General features: G+C 38.4%; 1 long non-coding RNA gene across 2 annotated transcripts in view; it reads right to left on the reverse strand.

Moving 5' to 3' along the window:
• Positions 1–22,165, reverse strand: part of LOC107593394 (uncharacterized) — a 58,691-nt gene that overhangs the window by 9,575 nt on the left and 26,951 nt on the right. For both annotated transcript variants that reach the window (XR_001610078.1, XR_001610079.1), the window contains exon 4: positions 11,425–11,475. This is a non-coding gene — a long non-coding RNA (uncharacterized lncRNA). The remainder of the gene's footprint in view (positions 1–11,424; positions 11,476–22,165) is intronic.

Here is a 22,165-nt window from a genome sequence, read left to right on the forward strand (position 1 = left end):
AGAAATTCTGTGTTGTGTATTTACATTTTGTTTTAAGGCATAAAACATTCATTTAATCTATCTTTTAAGTAATGAAAATTAAATCTTTTGGAAAATAAAGGTAATTTAATATTACAGTTAAAACATTGAAGAAATATTGAATGCTTATTCCTTAAAAATAAGGTTTTAATAATTTTAGTAGTAGTAGTAGCAGTCTGTTAGGTACATTCTACTCAAAAATAGTAATATATTTCTGCCAATGCCCTCAAGTTAAACCAAACTTTTATTTTGACGGGTTGCCGTGAATACCATTACATTTCTGTGTGTGTATGACATGATGATAGTTTTACTGAAATCAAACGGTCAAATGCTGATGAAGTGACTCTCAGAGCAGTTCTGGAGATGTTGTTCATTAGTGAGACGGCATAGGTTAATATCACTGCAAGCTTCAGTATGAGTACTACACAAAACCGCACGTCTGCGCCATTCATTAACACAGAGACACGCAGAATTCATATTTAAATATGAATCGTTTTGCGGCTTAATATTTACAAATACTAGTGGAATTGGGCTCACTTGTGTGTGTGTGTGTGTGTGTGTGTGTGAGCACGCGCATCGGGCAGAACTCCGCTGTGCGTGATGCAGAGAGCGCGACCATAACGTAGAGACTGAAATGACGTGCGGTCGTGTAAATAAGATCAATAACATAAGGCTATTTAGTTTGCTTAATGAAAGAACAAGGTATAGACATTCTATAAGAAAGGTAACTTTAAATTACTTCTGTTGTGATCTGGCGCTATAGAGAAAATATAATTAAATAAAATTAACTTGACCTTCAAGGGGGGTGGGGGGTGCCGTTGGGGGGGCGGGCCGCCCCCCTAAAATAATGGTAGGGGAAACACTGAGCTTTCAAGGATTTAACAATCTGGACTTTAAAATATAAAAGACATGATCGTATAAACCGACATATTTAGTTTCGGTTATGATTAATTCAAATGTGCTCTGATTTCGGAGTTGCAGTGATAGAGCCTTCATGCCATCTTACTCCACAATAATTCACGTTTTGAGAATTGAGTCACTCTCCCACTCTTTAACTTATATTTAGGCATTGTGATTACTTGAATATACAGTCACTACATTCAAAATCAGATACGTTATAACTTATCACGCTAAAAACTTGTCACTCATGAATCATACCGTCTGTCTGGTCTGTCGACGTTTATATCAGCACCAGCGCCTCTGCAGTGTGTGTGTGTAGTAACGTTATGATGACTGATTGGATGCACTATACATACTTGGGCTTGTTTTGTTAAACAATTAGCCTATGCAATTTATATTGAAAACCGCCAAACTGACCCCCAACCAGCCCAAATTTTGTTCACCCGCCCAAGCCAATTTTTGCCCACACAATCAAATTCAAAACCCGCCCAATCTGGCAACACTGACGTTGCGTGGCACCCCGCCTGTGTCTGTGTCCGTGTGTGTTTGTGTGTGAGTTTTAACCCCTCACTACAATGCTACTTGAGCCTTCTTAATAAGCCAATTACACAAGTTTAAGCCACCTTTTTGACCTCGAGTTAAGCTAGCAGTTGGTGTAAACAAGTGAAATCCTATTAACCTAATAATATACACGGAAGCAGGCAGCAACGGCCAGCAGTTCAGAAGCTAAAGCCTCTCAGAGCCTTAACTACAGTGAGTTTGGTCCACCAGAGCACCAGTGGCCATGAGCTCTGTGCTCCCAAACAGGTCATAAATTAATCCGCAGTGGTTATTAGAGTACTTGTCAGAATGGATGTGTTAATTTAGCTAGCCTGTATTAAGCCTCTCCACTTAGACGCCTAAAACAAACACGTCCTCTGTCATTACATTAATACATTTAAGACTGGAAACTCATGAAATGAACACTAATTAGAGTCTAAATAGACCCTATAATCCAGCAGTTACAAAGAAACTGAGAAAGTGCCTTTCCTCTCACTAGCGCTGCGGCTAACAATCTAGCATTGTGTTTGATGAGCTCGTTTCATTTACTGTGGCGGCACTTAACTTTTTAACGGTTCCTCTTATGATCACAGAAGAAAAAAACTAACTTGGTGATTTATTTTTTATGAATCCAACTTCTAAGTGTTTCCTCTTGAAATCGAGAGCTGCATTATTCATAAAAGTGCTGCATTTTAAAGGCGACAAACAACACGTTTTATGTGGTGTTATGAAATTATAATGCCAGCAGATGCTCCTTCTGTTTTGTTCTGATGTCACCTCCACAGCAAATGGAGACAGTTTTAGGGTAAATATTTAACAGTGGGCCATTTAGCCAGATACAATTTAAGCATGCGGAGAAAGTGTACATGTGTCAAAAAACGTTCCTACCAGGAGTCATTTCTGGAGAGATGACAAAAAAAGTGAGATTCATAGTACTGTATAGGTAGCTCACACACTATATTCTCTCATTCTAGCATGATTGTGTGTACTGTTTTAGCTCATTTGACTATATTGTTGTAGTCCTTGAGGCATACATGCATTCAAAACACACTTAACTGCTTTTTGATGTAACTGTTCCCCTCGGGTTGAGGTTCATCATGCGGCTGTGTGTTTGGGTGTTTCAACATGTTAGTGCTGTGGTAATCCAGGAGTTTGAAGGGACAATTAATCCTGAAATTAATATTCTGTCTTCATTTACTCACTATCATGTAATGTAGGAGTTTCTTTCTTCTGTGAAACACAAAAAGTCAAGTTGCGAAGAATGTTCTTGCTGCTCTTTTTCATTCATTGAATGCAAACAGGGGACCTGCCAAGCTCGAAAAAGGACAAAAAGTACCATAACATAATCCAAATGAATACTTTTCTTCAGCAAAGATGGAAGTTGATCAAAAGTGGCCGTATACACTTTTACACTGTTAAAAAAATTTAATCTATTTCAAATAAATGCTGTTCTTTTGAGCTTTCTATTCATCAACGAACCCTAATATTAACCAGCTCAAATGTTTTTTTCTTGAGCACCAAAGCAGCATATTAGAATGATTTCTGAAGGATCATGTGACACTAAGGTGGAATAAATTGCATTATAAAATATATTAAAATAGAAAAGTTATTTTAAATTATAAAAAAGATTTCACAATATTACTGTCATTACTGTATTTTCAATCAAATATATGTAGCCTTGATGAGCATAAGAGACTTCTTTCAAAAACATTTGAAAAAATCTTAAATTATTTATTAACTTTGGTTTGGATTGGTATGAAGAAAATATTTGAGTTGTTTGAGTTGTTATTCACTGAAAATATTCATATGAAAGAAATCTTTCTGTTAACTTTAAAAAAGCTGTCACTGTATGGAAAAAGATCAGCATGAACATTTTCAAAACATCTTTTGTGTTCCACAGAAAAAAAGAAAATCACAGGTTTAGAATGACTCTAATTTCATGAACTTAACTCAAGCTCTAACTGCTCTTGGCTTAAGGGGGAAGAAGGAAAAGAAAATGAAAAAAAATAGTGACTGACAGGTTAGGTAATTTAATGCTACCACTTCATTGGGTCTTCCACTTTTAAAACACTGAGTATCTCTTGGCCAGTTAGTGAGCATCTGTCTGAGTCTCTGTGTAATGTGGTATGTCACATTATGAGCTCAAGAGTCAAGTGTAGATTACAGATCTCTGTAGCACCCAGGGCTCTAGATTATGACCAAAATGGTCGCATATGCAATTTTTTGAGAATGTGTGAGTTAAAAATTGAAGTGGTTGCATTTCTGCGAATGCATGGTCTGCTCTGCTCCATACTGCCCGCGCTGCAGAGCTGCAGCACAATGCAGCAAGAGTCCGATTTTACTGATCACGTGAAGAGACTGAGAGAGGTGCTTTTAGTGCGAGCGCTTTGGGTGTATTAGTCGCGACCAGTGGGAAGAATGAGTCTAGAGCCCTGGCACCCTTGCTATTAAACTTCTGGGAGAGCAGCTTGACATACGTAGGGTGAGAGGAGGTGTGTTTGTGTGTGTGAGTGATTATGTAGTGGACCCAGAGGCCAAGGTTTGGAGACCGGAAACAGCTTCAAATGCTGTTCAAACACTTACTATACAAATCCCCCCCCCCTCTCTCTCTAACCCTGACACCCTTCCCCATCCGACTACCACCTATCAGTCTCAGGGTTTGCATCATGGTTCCTGGTCAGAGCCAGCTGGGAAAAATACCTCACGCTGAGCAATTCATAACCTCCCAGCAGAGACCTCATTGTGTGTTTACAGCAAAACCGCTGGTCACAATGCTTCATCAGCTGACCTGGCCAGAAAGCGAGCTGTAAAACTCCATTTTATAGAGCACACACACACACACATACACGTTCACGCACGGAATAAAACAAAGGCACCATAACGGGACCACATAGGTCTTAATTGAGTTCGCCCCTTTCAAGAGTGCTATTATTTCTAGCTAATGGCATCCACTGGCCCTCTCTCATTACTTGAGTGGATCTTGAACAAGCTTCTTGTTTGATACAGTTAGAGTTAATGCACTATGAACAGATACACTGCTAGTCATCAGCGATCTGCATATTCAATAACTTCCGTAATTACAGCCGCAATTCATCAGATCCAATCTGATTGCAGAGGGGAAGAAAGAGAGAGAGAGAGCGAGGTTTGATTCCTGGAGGACACAATCTAATCACAAAACTAACATGATAATTGAAATCTAAATTGAAAGGGTTGGTGAGCCATGCACAACTGTGTCGAGGCAGAGAGCGGAAGTACTTGTGCCTTGAAAGCAGAAGAGAGGAATAAAAGATGCTGATGGAGGAAAAGAAAGAGAGAGGGAGGAAGGAATGAAATGGCTGGAAGACAAGCTTAAGGACCAGTGAGTCATCACAGAGCAGTTTTCTTAAGACTCATTGTGTTGGACGATGTAATGGCCAATCATGAATCGTTTGGCATGTCACAACATAATATTGTGAGCCAAACACCGTATCGATGTGAATGGAACATCTGAGGCAAACTCATGTTCTAGTATGTTTACTTTAGAAGATGTGAGTGCACAATACTGGGTTAAGTAAAAAAAGCTTTGTATAATTATATATAAAAGAATGTACTTAAAACATTTAATTTGAGAAATAAATAAATACAAATATTGAGTGATAAAACGTATAATATACATTTTATATTTATATTGATTTTGATATTAATTGTGTGTGTGTGCTCAGAAAAAAAGGGAATACAGCTTTTAAGAAATAATTTTTCACAATTAAGAAATATGATGAAAAAGCAGGGGAAAAAATGAATTGTTAAAACATCTGTTTTCCAGGGTGGCTTAACTAAGAACCGTTTTCCATGCTAAACTGATTCCCTCAAATTAAAGATAATTATGTAAAAATTCCATTCAGAATTTAGCCGAGTCAGGCTTGGTACATGATTTGCAAAATATGTTCTGATGAGCCAGAAACATCCAGGCAGAAAACAAGAGGTTCACACACAATTGTTCTGCAGGTGGGTGGAGGGGTTCATCATGTGTTCACATCATTTCCTTTGATATCCTTCTTTCAACCGTCGTCATGCAAAGCAGAGAGCTTTACAATATCTCTCATCTGCTGGGCTCCTCCTCAGCCCTCAATAACAGTTACTCAGTAATGCCAAATTCATTAACCTGTGCTGCTGTTACAGTGGCCCTGACCATAAATTAGGTTAATGTGAGCGGACATATTCCACTGCTAATAGAGGATATAAAATGAAAGAGGGACATGGAGGGATGGAGATTGTAGATCATAAACATATTGTCCCTGACAAAAAGCCCTAATAGCTCTTTGTTCGCTTTAACTGCATGACAAATGTTTTTTTGAAGGACGGACAAATGGTTTGAAAAAATTAATGTACAGATCATTTAATATTAATAGCTCGATAATAATAATAATAATAATATATTACTATTTTAATAATGATATATTTTTAATATTTTATCATTTTGATCATTTATTGTGTTTATTCATTTATATTTATTTAGTATTTATTGTACACATTTACTTGTGCTTTAGTATAAGCCACACTAGGATTTTTTTTTTTACAAAAAGTAATATGATACGACAGCATTTAAAATCTGATGTCAAGTCGGTGTCAAGTCTGATAAACTACTACAACTGTGGAATGTCAGAATAATATGATTTGTGGATACACACCTATTTATGTTGGACAATTTCTATAGGCTAAATACAGTGAAAGCAAGAAAAAAAGTCAAGCGCAGACAGGAAAACTGCTAAGGCCGTGGTTATCAGGCGAACAAAGTGTCAGGAACAAACAGTCGTGCAGAAACCTGTTCTCTCCTCTGCCCTCCCTCCCTCCGTCTCTACACCACTGCTCTGGGAATAGCGATGGGAATGACTGGAGGCCATCCAAACAACATCTGACAGCTCCGTCTAATTGGAGAAGTTATTTTCTTCCAGACTTTAGGCGTAAATCTAGTCGGTGTTTATTCAGAGTCAGTTAGGAACAAGTAGGTTTTGGCCGTGCAGCACTTTTGTTCCTGCTTACTAAACTGCATCACTTCTCTCTGCTCCTCCCTTTCCATCTCCTTTCAAGAAGTGTCGAGAGGAGCCAACCTGCAGGTCCCGCACTCGTGACGGCGCCGAACGAACGTGACACCCAAAACAAACTGCTATTGCTCTGGGAAACACCGACCTTTGCTGTCCTCGTATTACGTGACGACCTCTCGTCTCCGCTATCCTCCCCTGGTCTTACCAAACAACTTTTACCAAAGAGCCTATTAGGCCAGAATTCCACTTTGTTGTTAAAAAGGGTCCTGTCCTTTCAGAGCGCTAGCTCTTTCACGTCTATTTTTCAATCAAAGGTGGTGGAGGAACACAAGTCCATTGTTCGTCTCGCAGATGGAAGCTGGAGTTACTACGGCAACAGCTCTAATCCCTGTTTTTACCACCTTTCTTTATATTATTGGCCCATCAAGTGGTACCTTTTAACTCAGGAGCTGGAGGGGCCAGCGGCGACGCTCCCTCTGTCTAATTAGCTGTGATTTTTGCTGCACAGTTCATGATGAGCTAATCGAACACTTGCAAAATAATGACATACCGGGAGCAGCTATTCCTTCTCCTGAGGCCCTGCTATAAGAATAACAATAATGATTCTATTACGGAAGAGCGGACTTTAAAATGCTGCTTGGCCATCACAACAGAGAAGGTAATTGTGCTGGTGTTGTCCACACAATGAACAAGCTATTGTTGGCGACTTGAAAAATAAAGGAGCAGAGAATGGGAGCCACAGTGATTGGTCTGCTCTGCCATGCGGGGCCCATGTTGAATTGTCTGGCAAAGGTCTTTGATAGAACGCTGAAAAAAGGGCTTGGATGAAGACAACTGTCTGGCTTTTCTCTCTTTTTTTGTGTCTGGGCCTCTTTCTCTCACCGCTTAAATAACCACCAATCCGCATTAGGCCCCTGCTATTCATATAGTGAATGGTGCTGGGCCACAGAAGAACATCTTTTGGGCACATGAGGCTTAGGTAGCCTCCGTGTGCTAGACCCATGAAGATCTGAGCCCGTGTTTACTCAGAATTATCTCTGTGTATCCTAGTTTCAATAAAAAAATGACCCTGCCATACTGCTTCCATAATACATTAAAGCAACACAAGAGCCCAGGTTGAAACTTTCCAGATCAGCTGTCACTAAAATAAGGCTCATAAGCCAAACACAAACATGTCAATGAAGTGACTGATAGCTATAAACAAAATAACTAACCATAGAGAATAATATCAATTAATCATCAGCATGCATGGCAAATGAGCGACAGTCCAGAAGTGCTGGAATCCGATTAAATCACAGCACATTAAAAACTTAAGAGATTTTATTTTGGGCTTCTTTTTTTTCTTCGTCTTTCAAATCTAGGTCAATATGGGACTGAAAGTTTGAGAAAAATCTGAAATTAGTTTTTGAGAGCGATGAAGGCAGTTAGTCATTTGAATCCTCGTGTGCTGACTGTTGTGAGAACGGATCTTTGTTTGAGCAAGCATAGGCCGAGGGGAGAGCGAATGCTAAGTGGACCCCCTTTGCTTAGTCAACCTTCAGTGTGCTTCATTTATCTTCATCTTGTTAGAGTAAATTAATTAACAATCTAGCTGTTACACACTTTCTCCTTTCATTACATCAAATAATGGCAGAGATGGAGGAGGAGGTCCTCTCCTCTGGGATTAGCCTAGAACTGCTGGAGACATCTCTCTCTCTAAGACTTTTCCTTACTCTATTTCTCCCTCACTCTTAAGCCACTCTTATGCCAAACTTCACAGCTATCAATTCTCTGATGTGATCAAAGAAAAGAAAAAAAAGTCAATGTCCATTATGCACGTCAATAAAAATGTACAATTTGATTCTGCTTCTTTTAAAAATTAATCTACAAATGAAAACAGAGTCTTAACATTTACTGTTTTCATTGTCAATGTAAAAACATAATTGTGTGTGTGTGTGTGTGTGTGTGTGTGTGTGTGTGTGTGTGTGTATATATATATATATAATTATAATTGTCTTTTATTATGAGGAATATATATAGTAAAATTGAAAATAAAATTTACATCCTCATAATAAAATAACTGATCAGCATTTGATTGAATTCATTCAAAATTTCAAGATGACTACAGTGGTGTGAAAAAGTGTTGGCCCCCTTCCTGATTTCTTATTTTTTTTGCATGTTTGTCACACTTTAATGTTTCAGATCATCAAACAAATTTAAATATTACACAAAGATAATGCAAGTAAATACAAAATGCAGTTTTTAAATGATGATTTAATTTATTAAGATTAAAAAGCTGTCCAAACCTACGGGGCCCTATGTGAAAAATGAATTGCCCCCTCCTGTTAAATCATGAAAGAACTGCAATTAACCACATTATTTTAGAAAGCTGAGTTAAATTTCACTAGCCACACCCAGGCCTGATTACTGCCAGACCTGTTGAATCAAGAAATCACTAAAATAGACCCTGTCTGACAAAGTGAAGCATGCTTAAATAGCAACACATTATGCCACGATCTAAAGAAATTCAAGAACAGATGAGAATCAAAACAGTTGACATCTATCAGTCTGGAAAGGATTATAAAGCCATTTCTAAGGCTTTGGGACTCCAGCGAACCACGGTCAGAGCCATTATCCACAAATTGAGAAAACTTGTGGAACAATGGTGAACCTTCCCAGGAGTTCTGGCTCAAGAAAAACTAAATTAAGGTTTTGGAGTGGCCAAATCAACTTTTTCACGTAGATCCAGGCAGGTTTGGACAGCTTTTTTCCCTTAATAAAATAAACAATCATTTAAAAACTGCATTTTGTATTTACTTGCGTTATCTTTGTGTAATATTAAAATTAGTTTGATGATCTGAATCTTTTAAGTGTGACAAATATGCAAAAAATTTAAAAAACAGGAAGGGGGCAAAAACCTTTTCACACCACTGTATATTAAACATTTAAATATGGACTGGTTGGTAGAGTCTCACTCTGATTATTGGTACAGTACACAAAATATTACAAACTATAGATCATTACTAGAAAGTCATTTTCTGATCTCAGAATTCATGCTGTAAAAAATAATATAATAGAAAAGTAAATTCTGATCTCTTGGGGGCAAAATAACATTCTTGTCTACATTAGCTTTTCTGTTACTGCTCATCTGCAAAATGTCTCTCCATCACACATTACTTTTTAATGATATAGGAAATGCACTATGCATTTTATGCATTTATTCCAGTTTAATCAAGAGATTACTCAGAAAAAGAATGAAGGAAAAACATAAGCTTTAGGATGAACTAAAAGGGTGCACACTTCCTTGGTTAAGGTTTGAACAACTTGAAGGATTAGTGAGGAAGTGATAAGGTGTCTCTGACCTCTCTCAACCTACTGCCCATCCTCTAGTCCTGTCCCAAGATATATTGTTATCCTCCTGCAACAGGTGGCCGCAGTCAAACAGTCCTCCATACAGTACATTAAAGGACAAAGGCAGGCAGATAAAAGCATTGAGCTGACAATAATCCAGCACGCTCTACCAGATTCTGCTGCCAACGGCAATATAAGTGGGTCACATGTCTGATAACAAATTCATCAGCTGCAGGAATGCCTGAATGACAACGTAAAACTATTATAATAAAAGAGTTAAAAATGTCTTCACAGATTATCTAGCTGAATTAAATCAATAAAGAATGCATGGTTTTTGCCACAGACTGTCCTAAGAGCATGTGATCACCAACAAACACACCGGAAACCTCTTGTCTCGGGTCAAATCTTGCAGCCGTTTTATGTGGATATGCAGAAGGGATCAGAGATAGTCTATTCTGCTCCTTTAGGTTCATTTAGTGCAAATCATTCTCAGTTAGCTTCAAATTACTACAGTTCAGTCGCTAGACTGAAACAAATTTTGGTGTAGGATTTCCTTTGAAACAAGTTTCATTTAGAAATTGCTTATAGATTTCACAAATAATAACAAAGAAAAGACAAGTAAAAACTAAATATTAAAATTTGAAGTACAAGAACTAAAATAGTATTTTATTGTAAAAACATTTTTTAAATATATTCGATGGTGCAGCATATACTATGAAAAAATATATTCATTAGAAATGAAGAAAATAAAGTTGCTTAAAAAATGAGGCACATGAACAGGCATTCAAAATCTTTTTACTGTATTTGTGAATTAAAAAAAAAAAACTTTTTTTAAACAAATATCGTTAATTACTAAATAGCATTCATTATTTTTTTTTTGTATTCTGACAGCTTGGAAAGAGAATAAAAATGTATAAATGACCTTTTGAAAAAGAAATCAAAGGGGATTCATTAGCTTTAGCAAAGTTTGGCTGACAGCAGCTTCGAAAGGCAGATGTTGCTGCTGCTGTTTTTAATGAGAGATCACTCATTAGGGTTGCTAGCAATTCAAGTGTGGGGAAGATGCTATGCACAGAGACAGAACAGCCAATGGCTAACACACTCGCTGTTATTTACTTCCTCTGCACAGTGACACACAGACACACAACACAAACTCGTAATTAGAGTCACAGGAAGGGGATGGGGTAATGGCGTCTTTACTCGTTTTGACTGCAGTTATAACACAAACACACAAAACAGGAAATGGTGAGAATCAATAAATTAAGCCCCGCCCCACTCGCGACCTGACCAATCAGTGAGCTGGGGCAGAGGGGAAGGTGACAAACGTGCATGCAGTATGGGGAGTGAAACCTGTCTATCACTCGCTGACTGACTGATAGGCGGCACAGGGTGTATGAGGGGGGGAAATGTCTGATTATCTGCAGAAAGTGAGTGTGAAGGAGTTGCATTTTTGAGGTAAAACTTGCACACATACACACAAACACAGACGGAGACAACACATCATCCCACAAGTTGGCTAATGATAGGTGGTGTGATATTAGAGCTGTGAAAGGACAGATGAATTCAGCCCCGGCGGACCCCCTGTGGCAACAACAGAAAAACTAAAGCAACTAACCTCAGTAAAAAGCTGCTACGCAGAAAGCCCTCCATGTTCAGCATTTGGGTTCTGTAGCAGGAGAAATACACAGAGAGCCATTGTAACTGAGCGAACACAAGTTAGCAAGTTAGCGAACACAAGTTAGCATTTAAAACAGTAACAGAGGGGAGAAAACAGACAAAACCACCAACACATCCTTGACTGTCCCTGAAACATTTTTATCTTCCAAACCAAATGCAAGAACAAAGATGTAACACTCCCCACAGCTCCACTAATAGCTTTTCATCCATCTTTTCGGAGAAACAGACATTTGTCATTAGCGTACATGGTTTTCCAGTTCCATTTTTGATAATATGTTATTGTATGACAGTGGTTCCTGGGCGCTGCTCCTCCCAAAGCAGTGTGTGGTGGTCCATCTGTGGACCATGTGTGGCGGGGCCGGTGCGGCTTCTAGGAGCTGGACCACAGGGGCCCACACAGGGCCAACTCTGAGCCAATGCTGGGCCGCGCACCCACAGGGAGGCGGGAGGATGTGGTCATGATATCACCACGTGCAGAGGCTGCTCTAGAAGTCTAATGCCACAAATTTGGGAGCACATGTTTAGAAAATTGTCTCCAGAGGGTTTCCATTAATCTCAGTTTTTGGTCTTTACAAGACCTACATACATATATGACTTATAAAGATCAAGTGTCTGTTTGTATAGTACAATAAACTGTTGTGCAAAAGACAATGTAAAGAATGTAATGAAAAACAGAACACTAAAGTAATAAAAATATATATTTTTTTCTATGTGAAAAACTTTAACTGTATAATTAAATGTCATGTACACACATACATATATAGGTATATGTCATATTTAACTGTTGCTTAACATTTATTTGCTGTAGCTTAATTTTATTAGTTTAAGCTAAATAAATATAAAGGTGTAGTCTATATATATATATATATATATATATATATTACATTTATTTAAAGCTACAATTAATAAAATTGCATACACACACAAACTTTATATCACTATATATGCTAAAGCTTTTTTCTAAAGACAATGCAAAAAAACATAATGTGGTCTAAAATACTAAAAACTAAAATACTAAAATTTTAAATATACAATATATAGCTTTAATTAAATAAAAAAGCCATTTAATTATTATATTATTGATATAAATAATTGGATAGATAGATAGATAGATAGATAGATAGATAGATAGATATTAGGGCTGTGCAAGTTAACGCGTAAATTAATTAACGTCGACAATTATTTTATTGCTCGTTAATGAAGTTTTTTTATTATTATGAAAGTCTGTTGCTCACTGGCTCTGAATACACCTATAGACAAACCATGGGTCACAGAAGGGGTGGGATGTTGATCGGTACTGGCTTGGGATGGGTGTCATCACGCGTCTTAACCAATGAGAGCATTTGGGGAGGGCCTAAGACTGCAGCATCGCAGTGCTCACATGAAGCGTTCACGACTTCATAAGTGAGAAATAGGAATAGCACATGAAGGCAGCAGAGAAGCGCTCTCACTCAGCACAGTGGAGTGCATCGTTTTGTTAACTTTGTGGTTTATTATTTTGAGTCGTTTGGGATGCAGTAACACACACGGCCCTCTCACAATATATTGCTTTACAGATCTATCACTTTTGCCACTCAGAAATGCACCCGAGACCAACTGAACCACGCTCTGGCCCACCTCTTCCAACCGAGCCATGGCCGGCTAAACGAACCGCGGCACACTAGCGATCACACTAGTCAAACGAACTGGGCTTTGGGGGCCAGACGTGCTCGGGCACTGTTAAGATTGCCTAGTGTGAGTACACCCTTATTCTCCCTCATCCCGCACACATGAGTCTCTATCCGCCCGCACTCGCCCATCAAGTGTTGTCCCGCGCCGCAATTTGCTGCGCTAGGCCCACGATAGTGCAGGACTCTACTAGGAAGCTGCCTGTTATAATGTTATGATGGAGGCTGTGGACTCTGAGCATAACTTGTTTTTCTATAACAAACTATAAAATATTTTCTATAAAAACGTTAATGCCCTGGCAGTGGCAAACAGCTTTGGTTTTATATGTAATTTGATTACATTAATTTTATAAGCTGAGATTTACAAGAAATATTTTAACTGCTACTATGTAAAAGGAATACTACTGTAAAAAAGCACCTTATTTGTTTAAAGTGTTTGCAAACCAAATGGTATTACACTTTTGTTCATATTGCACTACTTTTAAATGAAAAAAGTGCACAATACACTACGTTTGATTTCATTATTGAATTTTGTGCATAACAATGCAATTAATCGTAGAAAATCATTTGATTGATAATTTTAATCGTTGCCCAGCACTAATACATACAGTATATATATATATATGTGACCCTGGACCACAAAACCAGTCATAAGGGTCAACTGAGATTCATACATCACCTGAATAAATAAGCTTTCCATTGATGTATGGTTTGTTAGAATAGGACAATACTTGGCCGAGATAAAACTATTTGAAAATTTGGAATTTTCTGAAATATATTGAATATATTGAAATATTGAGAAAATCGCCTTTAAAGTTGTCCAAATGAAGTTCTTAGCAATGCATATTACTAATCAAAAATTAAGTTTTAATACATTTACAGTAGGAAATTTACAAAATATCTTCATGGAACATGATCTTTACTTAATATCCTAATGATTTTTGGCATAAAAGAAAAATCAATAATTTTGACCCATACAATGTATTTTTGGCTATTGCTACAAATATACCCCAGCGACTTAAGACTGGTTTTGTGGTCCAGGGTCACATATTCTAAGACCCTGTCTACAGTTGGCTGTGGTTGTCTTGCACCTATGGCACTCAGTGAAGCTCTACAATATAATGGTGCTTTTCCACTGCATGGTACGGCGCGGTACGGTTCAGTACAATTCACTTTTGGGGGGTTTTCCACTGGGTACAGTACCTGGTACCTGGCACTCTTTTTAGTACCACCTCGGTTGAGGTTCCAAGTGAACCGTACCATTACCAAAACGTGACGTGTAAACTCTGCTGATCACTGATTGGCCGGAGAGAATCGTCACTACCTGTGTCACTGAACTTGTGACACAAACACAACAGAACCGCTAGATTTAAATCAGCACAGCAAGCGAAGGATCGAGCACAACTGTTTTGAACGAGCGCACCTTTTTTAACAACCAAAAAATGGGGAGGAAGTTGAGGAAGTACAGACGTTCCTCTCGTTGATAGCCGAGGAGTGGATCCAGCTAGAGCTGGAATGAAAAGGTTTTTCAGGAGTCACGGCAGTAGAGGCGGCACAAATATAACGACATGTGAATAATCCCGCCCACTCTAAAGCGGTACTGAACTGTAGTGGAAACGCAAACCGTGCCGTACTGTACTGAGCCGTGCTGAGCCGAGTCGTACCACGCAGTGGAAAAGCGCCATAAGTTCTAAATCTGCATCAGGTCTCTTACTTTTGGTCCCTTCTGGAGCTATAACCAGAGATGATGCACTTCCAGAGCTGTTTTTTATTTTTTTTTAAACTGCAATACTGCAGAACGGAATTCATCAAGTGCTGAAACTAATTAGCGATTTCTCTCATGCTCTAACACCCCACTCTCTCTCTCACATCATCATCATTATAAATAAGAGACACATCAGAGTCAAAAGACATTCAGTCTTCTGCCTCCTAAATGCTTTCGCTTTCAGTGACATGGGTGTAATTTGCCCCATGCTTCTCCCCTCCCTTCATCCTCTCTCTCTCTTTTTCTCGGTGGCGAGTTGCGCTGCTGTGGACGGGTAGACACAAAGCCACTGAGAGAATGGAAAGCGTGAGATCAGAGAACCCCAAGGACATTGCGCCTTTCAGGCTGGCCAGCACTTAGCAGGCCAAAGGACCCGTAAGACCCGTTGAGACTTTTCTCACAGTCAGGTGTCTGGGGGTGTTTGGGGGATGGTAAAGGAGTGTTTTCGGCCATGGGCGCTGTGCTCACATAATACCCAAGTGCTACCACAGCAGTGACAATGCGAGAAAACAACAGTAAAAATGCAACAGAAGCAATCAAGCGTGTCTCCTCACCATTCTGAGGGAGTGTTCAAAACACACACACTCTCGCACACCCTCCTCTCACACTCTTTCTCTCCAACTCTTGCTTTTATTAGGCTAGAAGACAGCAAAAACACACGCATGCTGACAACATCTCTCTTATGGAGCGCACGCTCTGAGCAAGAAGAGAGATTTGATTTAAGTGTGGATTGATTGTCACGTATGTTTATTCTGATTAAAAATATGCAAAATAAAAGAGAGTAAGGAATATGACACATCTAAATAGACTAGTTAGAATCACACACTATAAATGTTAAGTGAGATCTCTGGCACAATACAGAATAACTTGCCAACATGGTCAAGGCCTAAAGCGCTTTGAGTTGGAAATTAAGGCTTTTCTATTTTGTTTCAATTCTGTTCAGTTTTAATTCACTTCATGGGTGAATCGCATAAAAATGAGTCCAGGTCTAATTTTACCCCAAAAGCCAAATAAAAATAAGTTTTATTATTATTATTTAGATTGTTCTGTTGTTATCAATATTGAATCTCATTCCTGTCATTATATTAGATTTTCTGTTAATATTGAATCTCTTTTTTTTGTAATTATGTGTTCACTGTATCTATAAAGTGCTTAATTGTCTTGAAAATAATGCTCCAATGGTTATAAAAGAGGCTTCATTTCTTTAAGCAAAAATACATTTAGAATGAAAATGAGAAAAAAATGCTAAATGCTAAATTATTATTATAATTATCAACCTCTGGACCACTCTGTGCAGTAATACCTAGTTCTGTCTTATATAAAGAGCGAGGCATTTTCACTGAAACAGTAGCATTCAAGTGGTAAGTTTCTCTGTGTCCTCCTCAGTTTTCTTACCCTCTGGCTGCTGTGTTACCTCAGCCTTCTCCTGCAGTTGAAAAAATTAACTCACTGTAGAAATTGAGACAACTAGGATCCTTGTGTGTGAGGATTTAACTGCGGTTTACAAGCTGAACCGAGGAAAAAGTGACTGAGCCTCAACAATATTGTCTCAGCATATCGAAAAGAAATAAATAAACAGAATAAAGCAAGGCATAAATTTACAACAGACCATGTTTCAAGGGCAACGGATTGTTGAATGAAAAACAGCGAAGATCAACATCAGCGTTAAAATTGAGCTTCATGCGCCTTTTTCTCCAAAGAACCCGAGACCTGCCAAGAACCGCTTCTGCCCAAGCGAAGTCTCCCACCATCTGCAACAAATGTACTCTATTAAAACAGTACCATATGGACAACAAGCCCTCGCTATTAACACAGCTTCTGTACGGCCCCGCTCACTAACGCAATGCACATTTCTAACTTTCAGTCAAATTGACTGGCTGAATTAATGTAGTGCTATAGAGAGTGGGTGGGCTCGCGCACGGAGATGGAGATCCCAGTGATTCCGTGACTAAACTTATCCTACATACTACCACAGAACTGATCTATAGATGTTCTCCAGACAGCAGGAGAGGAACTAGAGCCAGACTAATTCATTAAGAGCAGGAAAAGCATATTGCTACATCTTCATTCACAGGAAAAGGCCACAAACCAGATTAACGGCTAAAGTCTTGAGGTTACAAAACTGAAGTACCCAAAACTAATCATTTATTCCATGAAGAAGATGACCACGACTTCCTCCAGCATGTCAAGATGGCACTGATTAAACCCTTAGGGTGTGGGATGTGTTAATGCGACGCCCCTCCTCAGCGAATCAGAGCGAGGCAGACTCAACGCGACCACACCCACAGACTATAAAGCTCTTCTATTCTTCAGCATACATGACGTCAGAATTTGGAGGTCTTCTTTTGTAACACACACACACAAACAAACAGAACACACACTAAATCAATTAGGCCTTTGTGGATTTAACTCGACCCAAAAGTTCATTTTCCCGTCACAAGGCCTTAAACACTGGTCATAATTAGTCGGGAAAAGGGGGATATTTTTCCTCAGAATGCCGCTCACTGACAGGTATTAGAGGACAGCACATGATGTAAAACACACTTTGTTTTTTCCCCTCATTCAATCAATTGTTTCTGGACTGGTAACAAAAGGCAAAAGGAGTAAAATGAAATGATGACATGTGCCAATAATAACGGCCCACGGAGTCATGTGATCTCCCAGTGCTAACCAGCCTACACCTGATTGACTGTTGGTGTGAACTGCAATAGAGAAGGTTTAATTATGGATTTAATAGGGAGTTTAGCCTTTTGTGTCAGTCACACACAAATATTCAGCCTATCCTTGGCCACGCAAGAAAAAAAGGTTTATTTATTTATTTATTTTGTGTGTGTATGTGTGTGTGTAAGACAATATTAATTAATTAATTAATTAATCAATGACTAATAACAACATATATTAATATTATATAATAGTAATAATAATAACAATAATGTATAATATTATTAATTTTATTATTTATTAGTCAAATAATAGTAATAATAATAATCATTTTATATATATTATGTATTTTAGACAAACACACACACATGTCTGTGTGTATATGTTTTATATATATATATATATATATATATATATATATAAATCATTTTATAATAAAAAAATATATATATTTAATATACATTTTCATTTTAATATAAATGCTGTAAAATTCTGAGAATATGGCATATTGGAACAACAATATTGGAACAACTACGTATGCATTCCTACTTAACAGAGCCTTTTCTGTACCTCTGGTATATCTAGTGCTAGCAACACCTAAATTGTGTGTTCATTTCCCAGGGGACACAAAACGCACACCTGTATAAGAGTATCTGCTAAATGCATAAATTCATACAGAAAAGAACAAGTTTAGACAAAAAAGACAGAAACAGATTCTACAGCCAAGCAAAAACAGTATATTTTGAAGTGACTGGTTTTGACAGTGCTGGAAATGGGAGGGGAAAAGATCCCTCTGTCCACAGATCCAAACACGTCTCACGGGTGTCCTCCTGTCACATGCATGCACACACCTCCAAACGGCATCACAAAAGAAGACGTGACAGAAAGGGGCTTCCTCTCCACCACCACAGCGATTAAATACACTCTCGCTAACAGCACTGGTGAGCCATCCTTTAGTCTCAACCCCCCTGGCTCACCCACCCTGAGGAGTAGTGAATTAATTTGTGCAAGGCAACCCAACATTAGGAAAGTGTGTTGAAAGGTGTCTGCTCATGTTTCAAATTAAACACGCTGCTGGTCAGCATTAGCACCTAGATGCCCGTCGAGGCTGCGTGCCTGCCTCTGACACTTATCTGAGAGAGAGAGATAGAGAGAAACTGGATTCGCCTGTTCGCACTGGAATAATTAGAACATGTCAGGAAGAATTAATTTCCTCATTTTTCAAAAGGATACACAGAAATTACCATGTTATTATATGACAGGGTCCCTGGGAGGATTGTATTAAATTTGATTTCCAGCGCAGCCCACACAACAAATTAAAGTCATAAATAAGATGGAAAGAAGCGGGCACAGAGCATATGTTTATGGCAATGAGTGAAGCCAGGGGACCAGAAAGAACTATCTTCATTTCATTTTATTTAAATCAGGCCGACACTATGTGTCTGAATGACAGCGCTTGCTAGTGAGGGCTCAGGGTCTCTTTTATATTAGTAAAGAGAAACAGCCACTTAGTGGGTTAGACGCCGTGCACCTTTTCTCTACAACTCAACCAGCTGAGCATCTGCCTCCCCTAATGGACACATTACCGTGTGCTTACAAACTTACAAGCCCTGCAAAAGGTGAGGTCTCTCTTAACTTGCGTCTGCACAACAAATCAATTACGTCTCTGAAGTGGTTCCTCGTTTCACAAGGTTTTTTTCTCGCTTCATTTGATATTTGGGCTAGTTGAAGGAGACAGAACAAAGTTAAACAAGTTAAAACGCAACAATGTTAAACTACGTTCAAGTGCGCCATTCATTCATTGCACGTGAGATGTGAGGTTATGTAAAGGATGCTATGTTGTTTAGTGAAAGATGTTGCATAAATGAAATATTAAATCTCAAAAATAACTATAGGAGTGACTCAAGGTGAATTCTATTTTTATCTCTCTGACTCACTAAGTGTTTGGGTGGGCATTGCACTTGTGAATGAAAGCATGCTGGATAATCTACCCCATTATATGCAGCAGAGAAGCAAGAAGTGGTCATTATATTCCTACGAGTCAAGTGGTAATCAGATTCACGGGCATGTTTTATGTGTGCGGATGACCTCAAAGTGCCTTTACAATCTACATGGGCAAGAAAATAAAAAACAGATTTCTTGAACAAGTCACACTCAACTATTCCTATCTAAAAATATTCCTCTTATTACTGGGAGACATATTCATGCTTTAGGGATCCACAAACAAAAAAATAAGATAAGTCAAGATGCGTCAATGAAATAAACCCAACAATGAAATGTGCACTGTCTCTAATAAAATTTGAGAAGTTGCTGAACAACAGAACAAGCCGTCTTTTCATATAAGCTTCATGCAGGTGGCACGCAAATATAAAATAGCAAGACTATGCCTTTATATATTCAATATAATAAGCAGAAAATAAGTAAAAAGAAAAATTAATGTGGATCGTTTAAAAATGCAGCTAAAAACAGATATAATGCATAGCTTTGAGTTTATTATTATGAAATACGTTGTGTGTATGTATAACAACAGTTAAATACACATTTGTAAAAATGAATATATTTCTATAAATAGAAAATGTTTAAATGTATTACATTTATATTCATTTTTATCATTTATATTTATATATTTATTTAAAAATGTAAATAATAATTATAATTTAATACAATTAATTATTAACCAAAATGTTACAGTTTTTGTGCTAAATGATGAATTATTGCCAAAGCTTCCCTCTCATTAAGTGAGTTAAGATTTCTATATTTCCACTTTTCCTACTGGGGAAAATGCACTGTAAATCTTTGATAAGGAGTATTAGCTTATTACAATCACACAGAGGCAGTGGAATACAGAGAGAAGGAAACTCTGGGAATGGGCATCATTAGAGCCAAGCGCTCCCTTGGGCCCCACAAACTTTAAATAATTTGCGAATCAATTAACTGGCAACTCTCAACATAACAAGGATTTCACACCCCAGGGTTAGGGCACATTATCAGCTCAGGAGGATTCATGGCATTTTGGGAGAAAAGTTCATGGTTGGAAGCATTAACTCATTTTACAGGACTTTTAGTTATGCATTACTTTGCCCAGCTGTGGAAGCCAGGAGATTAATGACTGGTTCCTCAGTATGTCTATGGCCATATATAGCCAATAAGAAAATGCATTGTTTACGTTGGTTACTGTCTGTACCTTTAGACGAGGGAAGACTGCCAAGTTTATATTATGTATAATTCTTCTGAAAATTAGATAAAGCACATCAAGCCATAAGGATGATATATTGAATAAACCTTGTCAGAGGCCACTGCCCCAGTCATGACAGCGTGTTGTTGGGATGTTGGTGATAGAAGACTACTGAAAATCTCATGCTTTAGATCAGGGGTGTCAAACTCAGTTCCTGGAGGGCCGCAGCCCTGCAGAGTTTAGTTCCAACCCTGCTCCAACCATACCATGTAGTTTTCAAATAAGCCTAAATGATTAGATTAGCTGGATCAGATGTGTTTAATTAGTGTTATATCTAAACTGTGCAGGGCTGTGGCCCTCCAGGAACGGAGTTTGACACCCTTGCTTTAGATGATCAATGTTTCTCAGATAAAGTCGCTCTGGTCTGCTGGACTATACCAGCTGAATGTAGCACAAATAAATAGAGTGAATTTAATGTGAAAAACGTATCCCGTACAACCCTGTGGATTGAGAAGCCACACCTGTATGCGTGCAAAAAAATATGTGCTGAGCCGGAATATGATGCTTTTGGCATCACCGAACTAAACCTCATGAGAACTAATAAGAAAACGAATAGATACCGTGCCCTAAATACTTCAGCGAGGACCTCAACCATCGCAGATGTCCGAAGACCTTAGGACTTCCTTTCATGAGAATAATTAAATTTCCAACAATTAAACCTTATTCTAAATTCACACTGATGAAATGTTATGTTCTATTGGGTGGAAAGAAGAGAACGAATAATTTTTTTCCCCCGATGGGACTGATGAAATTAAAATGCCGACCCCTATTGAACAGCCTCTCTGACAACAATCAAGAAGAGGGTCAGTGAAGAACCGTAGCTGGAGAGAGACTGTTAATATATGGGGAAATAACCACCCAAAGGTTATTCATTTTCATTAGGGGTCCAGGAGTGCTGTTTATTAAATTATTTTACAGAAAATCATTCCTGGAGACACCGGCCCGACAGAGACATCAACAGTGAGACACGCTAAATGCAAAATGAAGGAAGGCTCCGGCAGCTTTATTGGATGAATGGCACACTCTGACAAAGAGTGCATTCTGCCTGTTCAAACAGATGCCGTCGCCTTTTCCTCAGGTGTTTCCAAATGACTTCTCGCAAGAGTGATTAAACGCCGGGCGCATGCCTGCCACGCATTCGCCCAAATTGCTTACTGGCTCATTTTGTGATTAATTAAACATGCAGATTAAAGTTGCAAAGGAATGTAGATTAATAGGTGTGTTAGGTCTCATAGGTCTGGTAAGCATCAGAGCATTAGAGAAAGAACATTGGACGGGTACATTTCTTCTCTTCCTCATATTTAAACAGCACGAAAACTGAAATGAAAAAAAAAAACACTGGACAAGGATA

This window comes from Sinocyclocheilus grahami, unplaced genomic scaffold, assembly GCF_001515645.1.
Source record: "Sinocyclocheilus grahami isolate Dianchi unplaced genomic scaffold, SAMN03320097.WGS_v1.1 scaffold10.1, whole genome shotgun sequence".
NCBI classification, from domain to species: domain Eukaryota; kingdom Metazoa; phylum Chordata; class Actinopteri; order Cypriniformes; family Cyprinidae; genus Sinocyclocheilus; species Sinocyclocheilus grahami.